Source organism: Rhea americana, unplaced genomic scaffold (genome assembly GCF_003343005.1).
Source record: "Rhea americana isolate MKP2758 unplaced genomic scaffold, rheAme1 scaffold_67, whole genome shotgun sequence".
Classification (NCBI taxonomy): Eukaryota; Metazoa; Chordata; class Aves; order Rheiformes; family Rheidae; genus Rhea; species Rhea americana.
Window position 1 is genome coordinate 836,811 of NW_028186834.1, and position 6,921 is coordinate 843,731.

The window sequence follows — 6,921 nt, forward strand, 5'->3', positions numbered from 1 at the left end:
GGAAGGTGCCCCGCAAGCCGGGGCCCGTGGTCATGGTGAAGCAGAGGCAGGCGGCCAACGCGCGGGAGCGGGACCGGACGCAGAGCGTCAACACGGCCTTCACCGCCCTGCGCACGCTCATCCCCACCGAGCCGGCCGACCGCAGGCTCTCCAAGGTGGAGACGCTGCGCCTGGCCGCCAGCTACATCGCGCACCTGGCCAACGTGCTGCTGCTGCGGCCGTGCCCGCAGCGCCGGCCCTGCCCGCCGCGGCAGCCCCCGCGGCCCGCCTGCACCTTCTGCCTCAGCGCCCAGCGGAAGCGGGTAAGGGCCGCGGGGGGCGAGGGCGGCCGCGCGCGGCTCCGCGGGGCTCCGATCTGAGGCGAGTTTCTTGTTCTGCCCCCCTGTCGCAGCACCGGGATGGGGAGAAGGCGCCGTCTGCCTGAGCTCTACGCGGACGCCGAGGCGGCGGCGAAGCTCGCCCGGCTCCGGCGCTGACTGCAGAGCTGCACTGGGGGACTCGGGGGCGCTCCGGCCGCGTGTTCACACTTCAGTAACGCAGGCATGGAAGAGCTGCTTTCTAAAGCCTACAGCAGGCTGCTCTGCACTTTGGTTTTACATGGCGACAGGCTTATTCAGGGTATTTTGCAAGCGAAATCGAACACTGTTGAGACAGTTGCAGCTGGTGTGGCAGCTATTTTAGTGCGAGAAATGTTAAACCTAAGCAGCCAAGCCCTGATGTGCCTTCAACCTGTGTCACATGGTGAAACTTGAACATGGAAACACACAGTGTCTCCTTGTCAGGGGAAGCTGTCATAAACACATCGCATTGTGCGCCCTCGGCTGAGATGGGGCTGCACGCCGCGATGCCGCCCACTCGTCCAGCCATACCCTGATCCCTCCATGTGCATGTGATCTTGGCAGCTGACACRCTCGGGAGGTTGCAGCGATGCCAGAAGATGCTTAGAGGTGTTCACAGAAAGTTGGGAAACCACCAGTGAAAGTAATGGTTCAGCAGGCACATAGGCACAACCAAGGGTCTCAAAGGGATGTAGCCAGGACTGGAGAGGGGAGTGAAGAAGCCATGCGCAAGCAATGCTTTTTCTTCTTCATAGTGCGAGTTGTGCCAGTCCTTTAAATAGTATGGGATATTCCTAACTCTGTGTTTAGTGAGCACAGAATAGGGAGGGCTCTAAATTTATCTATAGTCCAGGCCGTTCCCAATTGTGCCTGTACATCACTAATGTCATTTATCTCCCCCCAGTTTATCAACCTGTGTACTTCTTGTTTTCTTAGAACAAGGTCAAAAAAAATAAATGTGCATGCTTTTTCCTATTTTGAACATAAATGAAACAACAGGCTAAAATCTTAAACTCCGGTAATGGTGGATTTTAAAAAAAAAAAAAATGTATCTAGTTTAGTTTTGCTATGTTTTATACATAAATTTAAATTATGGCTTAATTAATCTTACCTTTTTACTTTATGAGGCACTCTAATTCTTTAAAAGCTTGGTAAGTACCATTCTGAGACGTCCTGCAAAAAAGTTTTGTTTTTTTCCCTCTCCCCTGATGACATTTGTGCAGTTCTCCTGGCCAGCCTTGTTTCTTCAGCCAGATGCAGGGAGTGAAGAAGGTACCGTGTTAATTGACTTCACTCTCAGTGTAGAGAATGTTTTCTCTTCTTCCCCTATGTAAACACAAATCAAACTCTGGAATTTATTATGGAGAAATCAGCAAGAATAAGATTTTTGGTATGTTGTTCATGAAACTTTACATTTTTGGTTCTTCTCCCCTTACCCAACACTGCCCCAACCCACACTGACCACCTTACGTTTATCACTTTAAGGAAAAACATCTTTTTTTACCTACAGAACTTGTAATAAACTTCTTTAAAATCCTAATCCAGCAAAATACTGAAACAAAGTTCCAGTGATTACACATCATGTCGGTCCACTCATGTGATAAAGGTTACATGCAGGCTTCTGTTCTTTACTGGATTGAGACACAAGTTTTCTGTTTTTAGGTTTCTATTGTTAGTTTTCTTTTAATAGGGAATAAATTGCTGCCAGATTATGATCCTTGTTTTGTTTTGGCATTGATTCCCTAAACTGAAACTCTTTCACGTTTATACAGAGTGCTTTTAAATTTTTTGCATATTGTGTGTGTGCGCTTGTGTGTAGATCTCTGAAATATGCCTTCCTGAATTTTCTTTTTTGATGGCTTTGAAAAAAGTTTGTCTTTCTAAAAAATTCCATACCTTTCAATTAAAGCTGATCTTTATTATAAATTCTGCATTCTTATGAATATGTTAAATCAAATCATCTGATCTACTCTATAGACCATATAAATATATCCACTTAGCAGCATCATTCAATGTGATACCTTAAAATGGCAGAAAAGCYGGGCAATTTCAAACAGTTTTGGGGAAAATTTTATATTAAATATGCTTGGAATTCCACAATTTATAAGGAAGTCAGTGAAACAAACAAACAAACAAAAAAATCAATTTAAACATGAGAAAATACTTTTCTATGGTGAGGGTGGTCAAGCTCTTGAGCAGATTGCCCAGAGAGGTTTGGAGCTGCCATCTKTGGAGCTATTCAGACCCTGACTGGACCCGGTCCTGGGCAGCCCGCTCCACTGACCCTGCCTGAGCTGGGGTTGGACTAGGCAATCTCCAGAGGTGCCTGTCAACCTCACCTATTCTATGACTCCGTGAAATAACTTATTTCAGGTTTTCAAAATGTTAAGTGATATTAATGCAGTTTTAATAGTAGTTCTTTGCAAATGTGATGTATTTAGGTTTAATATTATATTTCTGATAGTTATTTAAAGGAAATAAGCATAAAAAGTGAGGTCCACTTTTTCACTAAAGTATTAGCTGAAAGCTCATTACTTGAAGCTCTTCCATGAATAATTTGCACAGTTCTACAGGAGTTTGCTTTTCTAATTTTAAATGGGATTTCATATCCCTGGTTTTGTGCAACATTTACACAAATATTTTTCTGCCTGCTTCCTTGAAGTCACTGACAAAAGCAGAAGCAAACTGTTAAAGACTCGGCCATATCTCCTGCTTAATGTGGCTCAGTGTAGCATTAAATTCTTYTATACTTACTCAGGATAAACTATTGAGTTCAACTGGGCTTGAAGATTTCAGTATTGTGCTCTGGGTTTCAATTACTAAATAATATCGGAATTCCAGTAACGCTGATTGGTCTAGACAGAAATTGGGCTCCAGAGCCCTGTGGCTCAAATATTCATGGTATAGACAGATAATATCTATCCAAAACAATTATGATCATAATTTCTCTGTGGAACAGACCCCAAGCCTGCACTTACGCATATGTAACACTTTATGTATTTGAACAGAARTAGGGACAAATCCTTACCTTTGCTGAAGTTTATTTACAATTTAAAACTTCTCTGCCCCCAGGAGCAAAAACGGATAGGAGGATTGAGCTGTTGCTGTTTAGTGGTTTTCCTATAAATCTAGAAAAAAAGAAATTTAATTTCTAGAGGCATAAATGAATTAATGCTCAGATCTCACAGCTAAACAGAATAAACTAAACACTAGCTCACTCATTAGGCATTTTATTGAATTTATACTATATGAGTTTGTGTGTGATACCAGTTCTATTTTTTTAATCATTTAGTGGAGAGGCATTGTTTGTGGCATGCATAAATACATAAAAGACTAAGTTTTTAAACTTGAATGTCTRTAAGTGAGTACCTTAACTGATATTCAGGCACCAGAATGATACGTGTTTTTCCAGAGGTGCTGAGCACTCTCCTGTTCTACTGAAAACATTATTTTTTCTACATATTTGTTTCCGTATACTGTTCTGTATGTGTGAATAAAAATATGCGTAATAAAAATCTCAGATTTGCTTTCCTGTGTACACTTGGCTATTCAATTTATATCATGCATAGATAAAGCAAAAATGGTGAGATATACACCATTTCATCTTATATCCTATTAAATGATTGTTAAATAGCCCAAGCATAGTACTTTATATAAATCATTGTATTTAATCTGCTACATAACAATACAGAAAACAGCACCAAGCAAAGCAAATAAATCATCTTGTGTGATTTTACTGGTTAAGKTTGAAGAAGTATTTGAACATAGTATTTGGTTATTTATAAACCAATCATAATGTAATTCCAATATACTTTTAATATATTTGCTATTATTTTTAATTGTTCTTCAAAACAGCAGTTTCCTTTCTAATAACTTCTTGAAAAATCAACTCCTTTACAAAATCTGTATGTTTGCAAAATGTATTTGTATTTGCTGGAAAAARACAGTATTTTTGTTAACTAATTTAAACAGTAAACTATGAACATTATGGTGGTAGTCCTCTTCTTCTATACCCATTTTAGTTAAAAAGATGCAAGTGTTTTATCTTTTTCAAATCTATACAAGGTGTCAGCAACTGGCTATATATACACACACACACACACACTACTAAAACTCTCAATGAACACTGGTAGCATAGTTACATAAAAACAGAGGCTTTTAAACCATTGACTATGAAGCAGTTACATTTTGGAGATGGCATCCTGACCCTGTCGTCTCCCTCTGTTTTGSACTACAAAAGTCACACTACGGTTGAGCTGTCCAACCAAGACGCGARCTACCTCTGCCCCCTGTACTAACCATTACCGAAGGCGGATGTGCTGTGTTGTAGGCTTGAACATGGCAGTGAAGATGCATTCTAGGTGCTTTGGTGAAACTCTAGGCACTGATCTGCAAGCTTAGGGTGAGTAATGGTCAGTAATTAAGCTTGTAGTTTGAATGGGCAGTATGTTCCAAATGCCACATTTCCCTATAATTTTCTTTTCATGTTAGGGGTTTATGAGTGGAAGGGCATATGGTTCCCAAGACTGCAAACATGACATCGTTGCAAAAGGTAAAACTTACCAGTTAAGTGACTACATGAAAATTCTGCCACATTTACCCTTTGAAAAGACCTTTTGGATGTCAAAATGATTCTCACACTGACATAATCTTTTGTATGCCTTTCTGAAAGCCAAATACTGTTACATCTTTAATCATCATATTTAATCTTAAATCATCAGATACACCCCCGAGTATATCTATATGAGCCCTTTCACAGGGGCAGTAAGACAGGTAAGTGTGTGAAAAGAGCCCACTGAAAACAAGGTAAGTCTTTGATGTCACGTACTACAGCTCCCAGATGCACAGGAAGAAGGGTCTCTCAAAATAGATCTTCAACTTCCTCCCACAAGAAAGCTATTTTCTGTGTTATGGCCTGTTCAACTGTGAGACACTAAGATGCTATGTTGAGAGACTCTCACCAGAAAATTATATATATATATATATAAATAAAAAAATAAAAAAACACAGCTATCTAAATACCACTTACCAAAAGAGAGTGGTAAGGTCCYGAGTGGTAATAAAAGCTAAAGGAGAATGGAAGAAGGCTGAGACAAAAATGATATAAAATTAGCTAAATCAGGCAGCATACTGCCAAGGAAAAAGATCTAGGGGATATATTATACCAGGAATCCTTTGAAGGTTGAAGAAACGTGTTTCTAAAGARTTAACATGAGGCTTGTGGAGGAAGAAGGGAAAATTATCAGAGGGATAAAAAATACTGTAGGGTTTTGTGAAAGCTTAGAAAAAAATACTGAGAAAAAACCCAGAAATATGGATACTCTGATCACATTTCTTCAAAAGTTTTATAAAATTTGGGTTTACATACGTATCTAGGCAGCCTAGTTCCAGCGCCCTATTTCAAGTTAAATCCTTTAAGTTAGTATAACATATTACAGAGTTTCAGAAGCCTTGGGAATTCATAGCATTTTTGAAATTGTACAGTAACAAATACCCAGTTGCTCAAGAGAGGGGAAGAAAAAGAGAGATACAGAAGAGCGAGTGGAACCTGTGGCCCACTTAGGATATTCTCCCCAGTGCCGAGAGAAATCCTGGGTTCTAGCCCAGGTCAGTAATCACCCTTACAAATGCTCTAACTCCCAGGGGCTGCTGTACCTCCTCCTCATGGAGCCAGGCATACAAGGCATAGCTGGTGGCTATTTTGGGACTCCCAAGTGGCCTCTGGTGAGAGGTAGGTATCTCAATGCTCAGCTTTGCAAGGACCGCAGTACAACTGGGCATGAACTGCGCAACCAATGAAAGATTTTGTTTTTAAATGAGAGCTTAGGTATTTAAGGTCACTTAGGCAACTAGCGAAGATCCTCATAAACTACTCTTCTATAGCTAGGGACCTCAGTAATGCCTAACTGAAAATTCCAGATGGATGTATGCATCTTCCCCAGCAGTAAGCCAGTTTAAGGCAGTCTTTACTCCAGCATCTCTTTCCTGACCCCTCAGCTACGTCATTGCAACTCTTTGTCGATCCTCTCTGAAACCAGATGAGATAAATGATTTATGTTTAGATGATTTATGTTCACTGATACAAGCGAACTATAATGCAACGAAGGGAAAACAGTTTTGTTACTAAATAAAATGTTCATGTAATGAAAGACATASATACCAAATTGCTTTAAAAGAGCCTTAACTTCTCTTGTTCACTTACTATTTTCACATCACACTAGTGTTGTGAGGTTTTAATTAAACATTTGTAAATTGTTCTGGGTTCTTCCAGGGAGAAGCCAACAGAAATAAGAATTTCACTGAAATGGGTGATGAAATAAGTGATAAACGTAGTTGCATTCATTACAGCAACTCTAACATCTCTTAACAGCTCTGATGATYGTCTTTCTTTCACATTATTAAAATCATCCTTACTTTCCAAAAATAAGTCTGCACAGCATGCATGCATTTTTAAATACCAAGATTATAGCAAAAGGTAATTGTTTCAAGAACAAGAACTTGGCAGAAAGGGTAGACATCTGTCAGGTCTAGATATGATCAGACAGATGTCCTCTATCCTGAGAGGGTGCTCGGCAGGTAGGCT